Raw genomic sequence first — 17,303 nt, forward strand, 5'->3', positions numbered from 1 at the left:
AAAGGATGGAGGTAATCTCTCTGCAGAAGGAACCCAGGGGCTCCTTCCTCTGTGCCACACCCTTGTATGGTCACCTAGCCCTAGTCACTAGGAGACATTTGTACCATCTAATTTGAGACACAGCTGTCCGGAGCCTGCCTTTTCTTCCCCCTTGGGAGGGAAAATTAATCTGAAAGTACGGAGAAGGAAAAAGGGAAAGGGGAAGAACTGGTGGATTCTATTATTTGATTGGTAGATCAAAGGGTCAGTTGGGTACTTCATAGTTTAAACTTTTATTATTGTGATGAGTACTTGGGGTAAAACCCCACTGCCACATTTACTGGCGTTGAAACCGTCTTTGCCAAAATTATAACTGAGGAAATTATAACAGTGAAAGAGATCAGACCTAAACCACTCCATCTTTCCTTTCTAGCCTTTAAGCTGTCCTCGTTCCTTCCTAGGCATAGGCCAAACGAACCTTGGGAAGGAATTTAGTTTATAGTTTTACTCTGAAACAAAATGGACAATAGCCCTTTCCCAAAAAGACTCTCTTCCTGCCTTGGGACCAGTCTGCCTTTGTAGGACTAACAAATTAGCTACAAAATTAGAAATTATGGTTTAGGGGTCACAGAGCAGCCTTTGACTGCAAGAGTCTGAACATTCCCAAATTGCTCCTGGGGATAACATCTCTATTGTAAAACATAAGATCAGTGTTTGAGATATTTTGCAGACCCTGCACTCGATGGATCAGCTGACACTACCCAGACCAGTAATTTGGCTCAAACAGTTCTGTGATCCCTCCCAGGAACAGAAGACAGCAAGAAAACCTCACTTCAACCCCCGCGGGATTCCATCTTCTACCTGATCAATCAGCATTCCTCACTTGTCAAGCCACAAAATTATCTTTAAAAATTATCTTTTATCACAAAATTATCACAAATTTATCTTTAAAACCTCCGATCCCTGAATGCTTGGGAAGCGTATTCAACTGCCTCCTAGCCATGTCCACCAGAATGTTCCACAAGCCCTTCAAACTCAGTGTGTCCCAAACTGAATTGATCATCTCCCTCCAATCTGCTCTTCCTGCATTCCCCATTCCAGTAAATGGCGCCATCCCCCACCCAGTTGCCTCCATCAAAAACCAGGGAGTCGTCCTTCACCCTTCCCACTACCATCACCCACTTCCAATCACAAGCATGCCAATTTCAACTCCTCACTATTTCCTGATACAACCTTTCTGGTCATGTTCATGGCACCCTCCATGTGCACACCACCACAGTCCCATCTACATGAGTGCAGTCTCCTAGTGGGACTCCCTGACTGCAGTCTTGCCCCTCTCTAATTTATCCTCTGTACCATAGTCAACATAACCCTGCCAAAACCCAAATCTCACCACTGCATTCCTCTGTTTGAGTAATTTCAGTAACAATAAAACTCCCGTCTCCTGCACAGCTTGCTCTGTTTGAATTACCTTTCTCCATTGCAATTCCCCTGTCTTGATACATCAACTCTGTCTAGGCAGTCGGCAAGGCGAACCCATCGGGTGGTTACAACATCTACTGGGAGTTCAGCCCTAGCAAGTGCTAATGATTCAGAAAGGAGTAAGATGAGGACCTTGATCCCATGGAAGGCACAGTCCAGTGGACAGACAGCCATGTGAACAAATAGATATAGAATAACTCATTCTACTGATGCTATGGTAGAGGTGTGGGCAAGATTCTGGCTCTCCCAAGGAGGGAGTAACTAACTCTCAGAGTTTGGTACTTGAGTTGGCTGAGTCCAAGATGACCCCGGGGGGCTAACTGAGGATGGGACAGCATGTTTCACTGGGGAACTGCGGGCGGCTCCATGAGGTCTGGGTGGAGGGTGAATGTAGGTGTAAGTGGGAGGTGATGGGGGTGAAGATGCTAAGGGAAATAGGGAAGTAGTCAGAAGGGTTTTGAATGCCAGGTTCAGGGACTTGAGTGCTCCCTGGGGCGAGGTAAGAATGGGCACAGTAGCTGTTGGAGGGTTTCAAAACGTGGTCACGTTTGTGTTATGGAAAGATCACTCTGGTGGTGGAGATGGTGAATTGGATTTTGAGTGGGTAGACAGGGGGCAGGCACAGGGGGTTTGGTTCTGAAACTTGGCAGCTTAAAGGGTGCTAGTTCCTTGCTGGTTCTCAGGATGCCTCCCTGGTGCGTTCTGATGGTCTGTGGAATGTCTGACTCAGCCTCCAGATTTCCTTAATCCTCTTTGCCAACTTTCTCCAGGAGAGGGAAGGTAGCCTTTGAGGGGGAGGATGCTCTTGCCTACGCCTCTCATCCAAATTTCTCCCAAAAGGGGTCCACAGTTGCTGTCTTCTTTTTCTCACCTCCCATTCACTCTTCAGCCCACTGCAATCTGGCTTCCACTCCCACGGCACCACTGAAATTTCCTCCTCCATGGTTACCAGTGACCTCCTGAAGAGCGGAATCCAATAGATCCTTCAGTCTTTAGCTTACTGGACCCAGCCCCCACTGCTGGCATGAGCCTGTTGACCATGCCCATCTAAATGAACTTCTCTACCCCATCGGTGGTACCTGGAGAACTCTTTACCATATAGATTCTAGGGCCCTACTGCTCCAGAATGGTGAAAAGCAGGAATGTGTATTTCTCATCAGCACCCCTGGTGCACACTAGAGAATCACTGCTCTATCCCAACACCAAGGGAACCTCACTTTCCTACATCTCCTCAAACCTCTCCTCCTTTTCGGCCTTCTTCTTGGACTCTTCCTTCTTTGCTCTCTGTGCCTATCTTGACCCCCTTTTCTTCTCACTAATGCTCTCAAATTTCTTTCTACCTGAGGTCACCTCCTCATTGGTAACAGTGTTCCCTTGAGTCACATTCCCTGGAGTATTTACTGGAATTGAGGGTAGGGTATGCACTTTTGGAAAAGTCTCTCTGGTGATCCTGGACACTGTCCCAGGGAGCTGTGCCACCCCATGCATATCTTGTTGAGGATTGCTGCCTTAGGTACTTTCCCTTGGGAGTCTCCTCCACTCCCATGGTTTCCATCATCAATATCCTTCTAAATTCTGATGCCTCCTGTATTCCTCTTTCTATATTAGACCTCTCTTTGGAGCTCTGGACCCAAATATTCCACTGCCTCCTGGCCACGTCCACCAGAATGCTCCACAAGTCCTTCAAACTTAGTGTGTCCCAAACTGAATTGATCATCTCCCTCCAATCTGCTCTTCCTGCATTCCCCATCTCAGTAAATGGCGCCACCCCTCACCCCCCACCAGTTGCCTCCATCAGAAACCAGGGAGTCGTCCTTCACACTTCCCACTACAATCACCCACTTCCAGTCAATCAAAAGCGGGCCAATTTCAACTCCTGTTTCCTGATACAGCCTTTCTGGTCATGTTCACGGTACCCTCCATGTGCACAACACCACAATCCTATCTGCATGAGCGCAACAATCTCCTAGTAGGACTCCCTGGCTGCAGTCTTGCCCCTCTCTAATTTATCCTCTGTACCGCAGTCAACATGACCCTGCCAAAACCCAAATCTCACCGCTGCATTCCTCTGTCCGGTAACTTCTTCTCTCCTTCCATGACTTCCCATTGCCTAAGGGTGACATTCACCTGCCCTGTTCTGGCATTTAAGCCTCCCCATGGTGTGGCCCCCAGGCTCCCTCCTTCCTGCTGCTCCATCCCCTGTGCTTTACACCTCCACCACACCAACTCTCATGGCTCTCCACACACACCAGGCTGTTTCTCACCTCCCTGCCTTTGTTCACGAATTCTCTCTGCTCACATCCTCCCTCTGCTCCTCCCTCCCTCCTTTTGGTTCTATGAGCCCGTAAGGTTTTGGCCTAAGCTTGTATACTTTGAGATCTCTTCTCTTGCAGCCAGAAGAGTCCTTTGTGTTCCTGTCTCATCTGGTGCATGTTTCTGTCACTGCCCTTCTTCACCATTTTATACTTGAGTTTCATTCTCTGTCTCCCTTTGTGAGCTCCTGGAGAGCAAGGGCCTTGCCCTCTTCATCTTTGCATCCCATGTACCACACAGGACCTAACCAAGAGTTGGTGCCCAGTCAATACTTCGTGAATAAGTGTGTGAGTGAATGACTGAGGTGCGGAGGGTCACACTCTACTTCTCCCAGACTCAGCTCTTGTCAGTTCCAAGACTTAGCCTAGGTACCAGCTACACCCTTTCTTGGACTGCTCTTGCTGTTTAAAGTGGCTGATGGTGGACACCCAGGAATCAGCAATTGGATCAGTTGCAAGTAACAGATTGGAAAAATAGTGGCTTAAACAATGCAAAGTGTCTGTTTTTCTCATGTAACAAGAAGTAATTCAGGACTGCCAGGCATGGGTCTCCATGGTCTCATCAAGGACCCAGCTGAGCCAGCACAAGATCCACACCCCCACACATCCAGCATCTCACTTGCACCCAGGTAGAAAAAGGGGGAAGGACAAAGGACAAACTGATGATTGCTAACTGGGTCAGTGTCCTTAAATGACACTTCCTCTAGCATCTCATTGGTCAGAATGATGTCACATGATGGTCTTAGCTGCAAGGGAGACTGGAGAATATATTTTAGCAGGGCATATTACAGCCTCCAATAGAATTGTGGTTCTGTTTGTAAGGAAGCAGGGAAACGCAGACATTGAGTCTGCCTACCCACCCAGTTGCCATCTTCCCAGCCTTCTTTGCTATGAGAGTTGCTATTGAGTATCAGTATTGAGTAGCACATACTCAGGGAAGTTGGGCCCAGTCCCAAAGGGTGAATCCTGTCTAGTTTAAACCAGTCGTGGTACTCCCATTTGTACCCGAGATGGGTTTGGGATGAGCATATGACCTACTTCTGGATAATGAGACGTAATTGCCTTCTGAGGGCTTTCCAGAGAGTTTTCCTCCCTCATAAAGAAACAGATGTGATGAGGTAATCACCTCCCCTTTTTCCTGTCTTGAACACAGTTGGGCGATGACGTGATCCTGAAATGGTCTTGGTAACCTACAACCATGAGTGGTCAGGTCTGCAGGAAGCCAAATGCGGAGGATGGTGAAGCAGAGAGATAGGAGTTCCTGGCTTGATGGAGTCTCTGAGTGGCTGAGTTTACCAATCTTGAAGTTGCCTACCTCCAGGCTTCTTGTATAAGCCACATTTTAGCCATATGTTCTGCTACTTGCAGCTGAAAATACCTGATATTTGTGATTTGTCTGTCTAGCATCCTTCCCTTTGGGAAATAGCATCCTTTCTTTTTTGGGGGAACTCCTATCCTCACTCAACCCTGTGGTTCTAGTTGGGGATGGTATTCATTGTACCTCATCCTCCCTGGGGAAGGATGCCTGATACAAGCTAGAGCCGTCCTAATCCTTCCCTGAGATTTTTTTTTTTTTTTTTTTTTTTTTGAGATGGAGTCTCTCTCTGTCGCCCAGGCTGGAGTGCAGTGGCCGGATCTCAGCTCACTGCAAGCTCCGCCTCCCGGGTTCACGCCATTCTCCTGCCTCAGCCTTCCGAGTAGTTGGGACTACAGGCGCCCGCCACCTCGCCCGGCTAGTTTTTTGTATTTTTAGTAGAGACGGGGTTTCACCATGTTAGCCAGGATGGTCTCGATTTCCTGACCTTGTGATCCGCCCGTCTCGGCCTCCCACAGTGCTGGGATTACAGGCTTGAGCCACCGCGCCCGGCCGAGATTGTTTTTTTAAACTAAGCATGCTGAGGAGCCTCTTAGAGCAAGTCAACCTGGAGAAATAAACAGACACTCAGAAGGTATGAGGGACAGGGAACCAGAGTCTTGCTGGAGGTCCAGTTGTCTTTGAGGCCAGCTGTTCCCATAGGTTGATTATGAGAGTTCTTAGATGCCCCACTTTTTGCCTACACTGGTTCAAGTTGAATTTCTGTTACTTCTGACACAGATGGGTCCTGAACCTCCTTCTTCCTCTACTTAAGTCCTTCCCATCCTTCAAATTTCCACTTGGTTGCCTTTTTATAGCCAATTCTTTGCTGGAGTTAGCTGCTGAGGACATAGGGATTATTAAGACTCAGTCCTGGCCGGGCGCGGTGGCTCACGCCTGTAATCCCAGCACTTTGGGAGGCCAAGGCGGGCGGATCACAAGGTCAGAAGATCGAGACCACGGTGAAACCCCGTCTCTACTAAAAATACAAAAAAAAAATTAGCCGGGCGCGGTTGTGGGCGCCTGTAGTCCCAGCTACTCGGGAGGCTGAGGCAGGAGAATGGCGTGAACCCGGGAGGCGGAGCTTGCAGTGAGCCGAGATCGCGCCACTGCACTCCAGCCTGGGCGACAGAGCCAGACTCCATCTCAAAAAAAAAAAAAAAAAAAAAAGACTCAGTCCTCACAACCCAATGGAAAGACAGACACAGACAGTCACTATCCTGGGGGGGGCAAGTACTACAAGACACAGAAAACCTAAGGCCAAGGTGACTGATTTATTTTTATAACCTAATGTGGTTTGGATTTGTGTCCCTGCCTTAATCTCATGTCAAATTGTAATCCCCGTGTTGCAGGGGGTGCCTGGTGGGAGGTGATTGGACAATAGGGGCAGATTTCCACCTTTGGTGCTATTCTTGTGATAGTGAGTGGGTTCTCACAACATCTAGTTGTTTAAAAGTGTGTAGCACCTCCACCCCATGCCTCTTCCTCCTGCTCCGGCCATGTGAAGACATGCCTGCCTCTTCTTCACCTTCTGCCATGATTATCAGTTTCCTGAGGCCTTCCCAGCCATGCTTCCTATAGAACCTGCAGTACTGTGAGCCAATTACACCTCTTTTGTTTATAATTTACCCAGTGTCAGGTATTTCTTCATAGCAGTGTGAGAACTGACTAATCTATAACTCTAGTGTCTAACAAAGGGTCTGGCACAGAGTGTTGGTGTGATGAATGAATGAACACATGCACAAATTCGGTTAGAGGAAAAAGCCTTTTCACCATATATAGCTTATGGTCAATGCTCTTATCCCTGGGATTTTGCCATCATGGCCCAAGCTATTTCACACCACATCCTATCCCATGCAACAAGATGGAGTAAGGAAGGGAGAGGAGGGGAAGGGCATGCCATCTCCATTTAGAGATTCAGCTGGGAAGCAACGTGCATCATTTTACTCCATCCCGTTGCCCAGAACTTAGTCGTGTGGCTTAGCTGGAAGGAAATCTGGGAAATGTAGTCTTTATTCTGGATGGCCATATTTGCGCCTAGCTAAAAACTAGGTGTGTGCGTGGAGTTCTATTTCCATGAAGGAGATCGGAGAACAGGTATTGATGTCCAGCTAGCGCCTCTGCCACGGTGGGGCCTCAGAATAAGGCAGATGTGATTTCAAAACTCAGTTTCTCAGATCTGTGATCTCAGCAAGTCACTTTGACCTCTCTGAGCCCAACCCTCTTCATCTGTAAAATGGGAAGGATTGTGAGGGTTGGATGGCATAACTTGCACTCAGCACTTTATGGGGGTTAAATGTCTATCACTGTCCTCTTTTCCCTCCAACGAAAGGACTCATGCTTGAATTCTAGCCCTGTCTTTAGGGCTCTATGTGACCTAGACTCCTGGGTCCTCTTGCTGGAGGAAGAGGTATTTAAGGCTTGACTGGATGATCACTTAGTGGGAAGTTGAGAAGGAGATTCAAGATCATATAGATCTTTGGCTGGACACAAAGATCTGAACCTGAGATTATAGTATAGGTTTTTTGACACCTGGAGTGAGTGTGTGTTGAGTGTTATGAAGCTTCTCCCAAGACAGCACACACACATGTTGCCCTGCTCAGGCAAAATGGATAGACTCGAACAACAGTTTCTCTGTTCAGGTACTGCAGGGGTATACCTCCAGTTCCACTATTTGAGTGTCACTTGTTTGTCTATACGGCTGCCTTGTCCTGGACTGAGAGCTCCTGGGAGCAAGAAAAATCATTATATTTATTGAGCAGCTGTTATTTGCCACTTGATTTCTTGTTTAGTTCTCACTACCACCTAGCAAGAATAGCTTTATTGTCCCCATTTTGCAGATGGGGAAATTGAGGCTCTGAGTTTACTAGAGTCACCTGTCTCTCAGTAGCAGAGCCAGAATCTGAGCCCCAAACTGCATCATGAGAGCCCACGTTCTTCCTCCTGCACCATGCTCCCATTGCCTTGTTCATTTCCAAATCCCTAGCTCTCAATATGGTTTCTAGAACACAGGAAATGTTTAATGAATTCTTAAAATAGAGAAAGCCTTGCCACAGGGAGCAGTGGCTCATGCCTGTAATCCCAGCACTTTGGGAGGCTAAGGTGGGTGGATCATTTGAGGTCAGGAGTTTGAGACCATTCTGACCAACATGGTGAAACCCTGTCTCTACTGAAAATACGAAAAGTAGCCGGGTGTGGTGGTGCATGCCTGTAATCCCAGCTATTCGGGTGGCTGAGCACGAGAATCACTTGAATCCTGGGAGGTGGAGGTTGGAAGTTGCAGTGAGCCGTGATTGTGCCACTGAACTCCAGCCTGGGAAACAGAGTGAGACTGTCTCAAAAAAAGAGAAAGCCTTGTGTGGACCAGAGTTGAGGTGGAGGCGAAGAGGTATTAGACTCTCCTATCCCCATCCCTGAGCACCTCCCACTCCATTCCTGACCAGGCAGTTCTCCACTTTCCTGGGGGTCGCTTCACGCTAGGTCCAGATGACCCAGTGGTGGGGAATGTGGCTCAGCTGTAAGCTTGGATCCTTCTCCAGAGCACAGCTAGCTTCAGGCTAGCTGTGACAAACTCTTTGTCACAGCTCTCTGGGGCTTGTTCTTGTAGCTCCCCACCCGGGGCACTCCCTGGCTCCCAGAACTTTCTCCCTGCCTTTCTCTCTTTCTTTCTCTTTCTTTCTTTTTCCTTTCTTCTCTTTCTTTCTTTCTTTCTTTCTTTCTTTCTTTCTTTCTTTCTTTCTTTCTTTCTTTCTTTCTTTCCTCTCTTTCTTTTCTTTCTTTCATCTTCTTTCTTTTTTCTCTCTTCTTCCTGTTTTCTCTCTTTCTTTCTCTCTTTCTCTCCTTCCTTTCTTCCTTCCTTCCTTCCTTCCTTCCTTCCTTCCTTCCTTCCTTCTTTCTTTTTTTTTTTTTGACGGAGTCTCGCTCTGTCGCCCAGGCTGGAGTGCAATTCTGTCGCCCAGGGTGGAGTGCAATGGCGCAATCTTAGTTCACTGCAAGCTTCGCCTCCCAGGTTCATGCCATTCTCCTGCCTCAGCCTCCCGAGTAGCTGGGACTACAGGTGCCCGCCACCATGCCCAGCTAATTTTTTTTGTATTTTTTAGTAGAGACGGGGTTTCACCATGTTTGCCAGGATAGTCTTGATCTCCTGACCTAGTGATCTGCCCGCCTCGGCCTCCCAAAGCGCTGGGATTACAGGCGTGAACCACCGCGCCCACCCCCCTTTTTTTCTTTCTTTCTGTTTTTCTCTCTCTGTTTCTCTTTCTTTTCTTTTTTAAATAGAGACAGGGTCTTGCTTTGTTGGCCAGGCTGGTATTGAACTCCTGGCCTTGAGTGATCCTCCACCCTCAGCCTCCCAAAGTGCAGGGATTGCAGGAATGAGCCACCATGCCAGGCCCCTTTCTCTTCTTTCTGCTTCACTGAAACTTAACCATCCTAAATCCTTGTTTTAGAAGGAACCAATTTTTGGTTTTATTGGTTCTCTCTATAATATTTTTGTCTTCTGACCAGGCGCAGTGGCTCATGCTTGTAATCCCAGAACTTTGGGAGGCTGACATGGGCAGATTACTTGAGGTCAGGAGTTTGAGACCAGCCTGTCCAACATGGTGAAATCCTGTCTCTGCTAAAAATACAAAAATTAGCTGGGTGTAGTAGTGCATGCCTGTAATCCCAGCTATTCGGGTGGCTGAGGCAGGAGAATCGCTTGAACCCGGGAGGTGGAGGTTGTAGTGAGCTGAGACCACGCCACTAGTCTCCAGCCTGGGCGACAGAGTGAGACTCTGTCTCAAAAAAGAAAAAAAATTGTCTTCTATTGTATTAATTTCTGCTATTATCTTTATTACTTCTTCTGCTTTCTTTCTGTTGGATTTACTCTTTGCAATTCCTTGAGATGGAGCCTTAATTGACTATCGGCCTTCTTTCTTTCCTAACGTATACATTTATGCCTACCAATATCCCTCTAAACATAGCTTCAACTGCATCTCATATGTTTTGCTGTTCCGTATTTTCATTATTATTTAGTTAAAATTGTCTAATTTCTATTATCATTTCTTCCTTGATCCTTGAGTTATTTAGAAGTGTTTTGCTTAATTTGTAAACATTTGAATGTTATCTAGATTCTTTTGTTTTGTTTTGTTTTGTTTTAGAGATGGGAATCTTGCTGTGTTGCCCAGGCTGGTCTTGAACTCCTGGGCTTGAACTCCTGGGTCTTGAACTCCTGGGCTCATCATCCTGCCTCAGCCTCCCGAGCAGCCGAGATTACAGGCATGAGAAACCACACTCAGCTGGGGCTATGTATTTTTTCAAAAACATTGATTTCTGGCTTCCAACTTAGTATGCTTTCATTCTCAAAAATTCATTGAAACTTACTTTTAACCCAGGCATGTCAGTCGTCATCATACTTTTCTACTTTTTTACATGCCTATAATCCCAGCACTTTAGGAGGCCAAGATGGGCAGATCACCTGAGGTTAGGAGTTTGAGACCAGCCTGGGCAACATGGTGAAACTCCATCTCTACTAAAAAAAAAAAAAAAAAAAAAAAATTACCTGGGCATGGTGGCACGTGCCTGTAATCCCAGCTACTTAGGAGGCTGAGGCAGGAGAATCGCTTGAACCCAGGAGGTGGAGGTTGCAGGGAGCTGACATCGTGCCACTGCACTCCAGCCTGGGTGACAGAGCAAGACACCATCTCAAAAAAAAAAAATTAAAAAAATAAATAAATAAAATAAAAATAATAAAAATGAAAAATGAAATGTGTCTCATCGGGCTAAAATCGAGGTGTCCCCAGGGCTGCTGTCCTTTGTGGGTCTCTAGAGGACACTCCATTTCCTTTCCTTTTCTGGCCTGTAGAGGTTTCCCGAATTCCTTGGCTCATGGTCCCTTTGCATCTTTAAAGCCAGCAGTGACCGGTTGAGCCTTTCTCATGCAGCATTTCCACTATTTGAGTGTCATTTGTTTGGCACTCCCTCTTCCACATCTAAGAACCCTTACAATTTCACTGGGTCCATCCAGATAAGCCAAGTTAATCTCCTTATGTCAAGGCTACTTGACTAACAGCCTTAATTCCATCTGAAATCTTATTTCCTTTTGCATGTGACATATTTACAGCTTCTGTGCATTAGGATGTAGACATCTTGGTGGTGGGACATTTGCTCTGTTTGTTCCTTTGTTTGTTTGTTTTTGAGACAGAGTTTTGCTTTGTCACCCAGCCTGGAGTGCAATGGTGCAATCTTGGCTCACTGCAACCTCCGCCTCCCACGTTCAAGTGATTCTCCTGCCTCAGCCTCCAGAGTAGCTGGGATTATAGGTGTGCGCCACCACACCCGGTTAATTTTTGTATTTTTAGTGGAGATGGGGTTTCACCATGTTGGCCAGGCTGGTCTCCAACTTCTGACCTCAGGTGATTCACCCACCTCGGCCTCCCAAAGTGTTAGATTGCAGGTGTGGGCCACCACGTCCAGCCCAGTTTGGGTAAATTTTTCATGTGCAATTGAAAAGAATATCTATTATGTAGTTGCTCTGTTAGGTCAAATTTGTTTAATCATTTTGCCAAATTTTCTATAACCACACTGGATATAATTTTTTTTTTTTTTTTTTTGAGACGGAGTCTCGCTCTGTCGCCCAGGCTGGAGTGCAGTGGCCGGATCTCAGCTCACTGCAAGCTCCGCCTCCCGGGTTTACGCCATTCTCCTGCCTCAGCCTCCCGAGTAGCTGGGACTACAGGCGCCCGCCACCTCGCCCGGCTAGTTTTTTGTATTTTTTTTTTTTTAGCAGAGGCGAGGTTTCACCAGGTTAGCCAGGATGGTCTCGATCTCCTGACCTCGTGATCCGCCCGTCTTGGCCTCCCAAAGTGCTGAGATTACAGGCTTGAGCCACCGCGCCTGGCCTAATTTTTTTTTGAGAGAGAGTCTTACTCTGTTGCCCAGGCTGGAGTGCAGTGGTGCGATCTCTGCTCGCTGCAGCCCCGCCTCCTAGGTTCAAGTGATTCTCCTGCCTCAGCCTCACGAGTAGCTGGGATTACAAACATGAGCCACCGTGCCCAGCCAGATGTAAAATTTTTATCTGCTTGTTCTGTAAGTTACTGAGAGAAGTGTATTAAAATATTCCATTAGTCAACTCTTGTTTTGCACTTGTTAAATTTTCCTTTTGGTTCTGCCAATTTTTTTGTTTTGTTTTGTTTTGTTTGAGACTGAGTCTCGCTCTGTCCAGCCCAGGCTGGAGTGCAGTGGCATGATTTTGGCTCATTGCAACCTCTGCCTCCCAGGGTCAAGCGACTCCCACGTCTCAGCCTCCCAAGTAGCTGGGATTACAGGCACCCGCCACAATGCCCGGCTGATTTTTGTGTTTTTAGTAGAGACAGGGTTTTGCCATGTTAGTCAGGCTGGTCTCGAACTCCTGACCTTGAGTGATTCATCTGCCTTGACTCCCAAAGTTCTGGGATTACAGGCATGAGCCACCGCGCCCAGCCTTGGTTCTGCCAATTTTTACTTTATATGTTACAAAGCTATGTTAATATGTGCATACAAATTTAAAACTGTCATACTGTCCTAAGAGATTGATTCTTTACCATCATGAAATGTCCCTTTTATTTTTAGCAATGCTTCTTGCCCTAAAGTCTACTTTAATATAACTATACTAACTTTCTTTGAAGTAATGTTTGCATGCTATATATTTTCTATCTTTTTAATTTCAATCTTTCTATGTAGTTTTTTTAACCCAGATTGACACTATTGGAATACGTATCTTTTTATATTTAGGGCAATTACTAATTTACATTAAAATTGTTTAAATCAACCCACTTACTATTTATTTTCTATTTGTCCTCTCCTTTGGGAGTCCCCTTTTTCTCCCCTTTTTGGGCCTTTTTTGAATTATTTTTACTATTCTTGTAGTAGCTTTTTAGTTACATATTCTTTTCTAATCCTTTTAGTGATTACTGTAGGAAAATATAACGTTGATCCTGGACATATTAGAGTTTAATATAAAATTAGTACTTTTGCTACTTCCAGGACAATGTAGGGACATTAGAATATTTTAATTGCATTCACCTCTTCCCAATTTTTGTTTTTATTGTTGTCATGAATTGTAAAACTCACAAGATGTAATTGCTCTTATTTTCAACGATTACTAAGTAAAATTTATCCACATACGTATCCTTTCTGTTGTTCTTCACTGGAATCTCCATGCTTCCTTCAAGGATCATTTTCCCGCTCCCTAAAGCACTTCCTTTAGTGAAATTCTGTTGATGACAAAAATCATTAGTGATGAGTCCTCTTAGGTTTTTCTTTGTCTGAAAACATAATTATTTCATCTCCATTTCTGAAGGATGTTTTTACTGACTCTAGAATTCCAGTAATTTCCTTTCTGCACTTTGCAGATATCGGTTTATTGTCTTCCTTTCTCCATTCCTTCTTTGAAAAGTTAGCTGTCAGTCTTGCTACTGCTCCTTGAAAGGTAATGCATCTTTTTCCTTTGGATGCTTTTAAGATTTTTCTCTTTGCATTTGATTTACAAATGTTTCACTATTTACAACTGTTTCACTGTTAGGGGCTTAGTTGTGGTTTTCTTTTCATGCTTAGGGTTCCCTGAGATTCTTGAATTTGTGGCTTAATGTCTTTCAACAGCTTTGGGAAAATTCTCAGATGATCTCTATTAGAACATTATTTTGACCAGGTGTGGTGGCTCACACCTGTAATCCCAACACCTTGGGAGGCCGAGGTGGGTAGATCATGAGGTCAGGAGTTCAAGACCAGCCTGACCAATATGGTGAAACCCCATCTCTACTAAAAATACAAAAATTAGCCAGGCATGATGGCAGGTGCCTGTAATCTCAGCTACTTGGGAGGCTGAGGCAGGAGAATAGCTTGAACCTGGATGGCAGAGGTTGCAGTGAGCTGAGATCACGCCACTACACTCCAGTGTGAGTGACAGAGCGAGACTCTGTCTCAAAACAAAAAAAAACAAAAACAAAAACACACAAAAAACACCAAAACAAAACAAAAAAACCATTATTTCCACCCTAATTGTGCTGTTTACTTCTTCTGGGTCTCCTTACATGTTAGACCTTCTCACTATGTCCCATATTAATCTTCTACCCTTTTCTGCACTTTTCATTCTTTTCTCTCAGTCTTTATTCTGGGTAATTTCTTTTGGTCTTTCTAATAGACTTCACTTCAGCTGTATCTGATCTGCTGTTAAATCTATTTATTGAGTTCACAAGTTCATTTAATGTATTTTTCAATTCTATTATTTCCATTTGATTCTTTTTTACAATTTACAATCCTCTGTTGAAATTCTCCCATTTGTCATCTAAAGTCCTGAGTAGGCTTCCCTGTAATCCCAGCACTTTCGGAGGCCAAGGCAGGAGGATTGCTTGAGCCCAGAAGTTCAAGACCAGCTGAGCAACATGGTGAAACTCCATCTCTACAAAAAATACAAAAATTAGCCAGGTGCAGTGGTGCACGCCTGTAGTCCCAGCTACTCAGGTGGCTGAAGTGGGAGGATCCCTTGAGCCTGGGAGGTGGAGGTTGCAGTGAGCTGAGATGGAGCCACTCCGGCCTTGGGGGAAGAGTGAGACACTGTCTCAAAAAAAAAAAAAAAGCCCTGAATATATTAATGATAATTATTTTCAAGTCTATGTCTTATAACACCACTATCTGGATAACAGGCCCATCATGGTCTGTTTTAAATTAAATATTTTATTTCAAAATAATTGTAGACTCACTCAGTTTTAAGAATGACATAGAGAGAGCCCATGTACCCTTTACCCAGCTTCCTTTAATGGTAACATCCTACGAGAGTAGAGTACAACATCACAACCGGGATGTTAACACTGATACTGTCTTATTTAGGTTTTCCTAGTTTTACTTGTAGTCGTGTGTGTGTTTGTGTGTGTGTATATTTGTGTGTGTAATGTGTGTGTAGGTATAGGTGTGTGTATGTGTGTGCATGTGTGTGCATGTGTGTTTGTGTGTATGTGTGTGCATGTGCGTGTATGTGTATGTGCATATATGTTTGTGTATATATGTGCATGTGGGTATGTGCATGTGTGTGTGTGTATATACATGTGTGTAATGTGTGTGTGTGCATGTGTATGTGTTGTGTATGTGTGTGTATTTGTGTGTGTGTGTGTGTGAGAGAGAGAGAGATTTAACTGTAGGCAATTTTATCACATGTGTAGGTCTAGTGACCTTAAAAAAATTTTTCCCCCTCTGTCTGGATTTTCAGTCATTCAGTTTCATTTCCAGATATGTCTGGTAATTTTTTTTTATTGAATGCCAAACTTTGTGTAACAAAAATATAATGTGAGAGTTTGGATGGCGTTGTTCTCTTCCTCCAGAGAATTTACTTGGCTTCTGGCAAGCTGTTGGTGAAGAGGCAGACACCTTAATTCAATCAATGAATGGGATGCTTGGAAACTGCCATTCTGTGTGTGGGAGGGCTGTACTATTTCCCTACTTGAGTGTGTAACCCACTAAAAGCCTGGGTCATTTACCAGAGCTCCTCATCCTAAACTTCAGTTTTTACCTGGAAGCTGTAGTTCTCATTGTCATGTAATTTATTGAAGATATTAACTGACTGCTCAACTTAGCCATTTGTTGTTAGTGGATAGGGGCCATAAGAGGAAGGCTGCTGCCCCAGAATCCAGGCTCACCTCTCTGAACTTCTCTTCTCCCTGGGATCTTTGTCCCTCAACTCTGGCTTGTCTTGATATCTCTCCAATGCCTTCCTTGGATGCCTTCCTTTATTTTTTTTTGAGATGGAGTGTTGGGATTACGGAGGTGAGTTACTACTGCACCCGGCCAGAGAATGGATTTTAAGAGAGGAAACTGCATTTTTAGGAGACAATGGTGGCTTGGAACAGAGTGGTAGCAGAGTGGAGAGGAGTGGACGTGGGTTGAGATATGGGTTAGTGGTTGAGTCAATGGGCAATGGATTGAATAGATGGGCAAGAGAAAAAGAGAAGTCAATGAGCAACCGGAATTGAGCCTATTTATTTGAGCCTATTTATTGGGAAGGGGGGCGAGTGGGGCAGGGAGAGGAAGATGAAGTACTTAGTTTTGGATACATGCATTTTGAGACTCCTATCGGGCAACCTGCATATGCAAATGTGGAGTTCAGGGAAAAAATCTTGGAGGGAGTCAAAACCATGGGCCTGGATGAGATTTCCTAGGGAAAGCATCTAGGCAGAAAGAATAAAGAGACCCAGAACTGCGCCCTGGGGTACTGCAGCATTTAGGGACCAGGGAGATGAGGAGGTATCAGAAGGACCCTGAGAAGGAACGGCCAGTGAAATACAGCAGTGGTTCTCAAAGTGCGGTCCCAGGACCAGCAGCCATAGCATCATCTGGCACTTGTTAGAGAGGCAGGCTGTTGGCCCCCGCCCCAGATCTACTGCCTCAGAACCTCCAGGGTGGGGCCCAGCGGTCAGCAACCAGTGCTTTAACTCGCTCCAGGCTATTGTAATGCAGGCTACAATTTGAGAACCACTGAGGTGAAAGACAAACCAGGACAGGGTGTTTTTCGGAAGGCAAGAGGATAAATTTTTCAAGAAGGAAGGAGTGTGTTTGATGCAGCTGAGAATGTGGCTAAGACAATGGCAGAGGCCTGGCCATTGGATTTTGCAACATGGACGTTATTGTTGGCCTGGACAGGTGAGACTTTGGTGGAGTGGGAGTGTCGGGGGAACAGCAGCCTCATGGGAACTGGACAAGGTGTGAATGAAGGTGGGATGAAGTGGCATAACAACTGTAGACCTAGCTGGCTGTGGTGGCTCACGCCTGTAATCCCAGCACTTTGGGAGGCCAAGGCAGGAGGATTATTTTGAGCTCAGGGGTTTGAGACCAGCCTGGCCAACATGGCGAAACTCCGTCTCTACTAAAAATATAAAAATTAGCCAGGTGTGGTGGCAAGTGCCTGTAATCCCAGCTACTCTGGAGACTGAGGCAGGAGAATCGCTTGAACCCGGGAGGCAGAGGTTGCAGTGAGCCGAGATGGTGCCACTGTACTCCAGCCTGGGGGACAAAGCGAGACTCCGTCTAAAAAACAAAAACAAAAAACCCCAAAACTCCCAAAAAAACTGTAGACCCACTGTCTAGCAAAGGGTTAACTCAGCAGGCTTGGGCTGATCGAACCCTGCACATTCCAAAGAAAGGATTGGGCCTGGAGCAGCTCCGCAGCA

This window comes from Macaca nemestrina, chromosome 15 (assembly GCF_043159975.1).
Source record: "Macaca nemestrina isolate mMacNem1 chromosome 15, mMacNem.hap1, whole genome shotgun sequence".
NCBI lineage: Eukaryota > Metazoa > Chordata > Mammalia > Primates > Cercopithecidae > Macaca > Macaca nemestrina.